This window comes from Morone saxatilis, unplaced genomic scaffold, assembly GCF_004916995.1.
Source record: "Morone saxatilis isolate NCDOM2014 unplaced genomic scaffold, NCSU_SB_2.0 Contig21, whole genome shotgun sequence".
In the NCBI taxonomy this organism is placed as follows: domain Eukaryota; kingdom Metazoa; phylum Chordata; class Actinopteri; family Moronidae; genus Morone; species Morone saxatilis.
This window is the reverse complement of record NW_023339774.1, coordinates 10259487-10261171: the sequence shown is the minus strand read 5'-3', so window position 1 is coordinate 10261171 and position 1685 is coordinate 10259487.

Sequence of the window (1685 nt, the reverse complement as noted above, 5' to 3'; positions counted from 1 at the left end):
CCACTACACAGTGCTGCCTGTGCGAGTCAATGTTTTAATGTTATGGTTCATTGAGATCTTTGACCTCAACACGAGGTCAAAGATCCCCGCTTAAGGGTTTTTGAGCAGCTGAGAGTCTAAAGAGACGTTTTTTATTCAGATATTCAAATTTTATTTTAATTGTTTCCATAATTTCAGTTTTTTACACTTTCAGTTATACACCCAAACTTGGTCCTGGAGGCATTTTGGCCATGGTTCTAATCTGCACAACCGCAGAGTCAGCATTGCAAATCGAAACTCTTTTATCCCAAGGCAAGGAAAGTTTGTATATTTAATGTAATTTAAAACATAAAGAAAAACAGCATAAAAACATTAAATAAAATGAAAAAGAATAGAAATGTTAAAAGTTTAGAATAGAGGCGTAAATACATAGGAGCACAAAATGAGCATATCAGATTCAGTCAAAGCCATAAGCAGTTCCAGCTCTGTGGTGCACATAGTTAATGCTCCTCCATGTTTAGTTTGCAGTCTGGGAACAGTTAGCAACCCCTCTGCCTGATGACCTGAGAGACTGAGAGGGTTCAAAAGACAGTCAGAGGTGTATTTTGGTCCTAAGGGTAAAAATAAGTTAAATAAATTGCCTGATGCACTTCATTCTAAGCCAAATTACTACAAAGCCTTATGGTGGTGCCCCCATTTATGAACTGGTATTCCCTTGGACTTTATTTTAGAATATCATTATATTAGAAAGTCATTAGTATATACAGCACTCTTTCTCTCACACGCCCTGTGCACGTGCATTGAATTTGCATTGTGTATGTCAATATTAAACTGTGCAGAGGCATGACACGAGTGTGTGTCTATCCCCTCTCTCCCTCCTTACATACGTCCTCAATCATACTGGTGACATTTCCAGTCCCAGTATACAGGGGACGAAGAGGTGGGGGTGGTAGAGGGTCGGTCAGAGGTTTGAATTGCAAATCCGCTGCCTTCTGTTGGCGTCCAAGCCTTAGTAGGCCCTTCCCTGTCTACATTCATGTGTTAATGAGGAGTCAGTGCAGGGGCAGATAGACAGATCGAACAGGGGCCTGGCGGGGGGCGAGGGAAGAGTGAGGCGTGGATGAGGCGGCAGGCGGGAAAACGAGGGTGTCCTCTGATGGTGGAGGCCGCAGTGGCAGTCTAGAAAGATAATGAAGACATGATGTGTACCATTCGTGGTTGCAGCATCCTCACAAGTGAAAACAGACAGGGTGAGCCCAGTCGGAGGCAACACAGGCAGAAGATGGGGAGTGGGTGGGATTGTTATGGCTCTAAGTTTCCTGAGTTATCCTGGAATCACAGCAGCACTGCGTGTCACATCACATCTGCTAATCTGCTTTGACGTTCACCTAAAGCTGTGGATGGTACACTGCGCTTCCTCTGTTGTTCTTTTGATGGATTTCTTGTGCTTTCTTCAACCCTGTACATGTATCTGATAGGTGTACGCAAATAGTTGCAGTACTATTTAATATGATTCTTTGTTTTACAGGTGTAGATATTCAAATTTGATTTTGAAACAAGATGCTTTTGGGATATATATATATATATATATTTATATATATTACCAAGATGATGTGAAATAGCTGTTAACTTCAGCCTTTGTGGACAAAGATTGCTCAATAGAAATAGCTGTTAACTTCAGCCTTTGTGGACAAAGATTGCTCAAT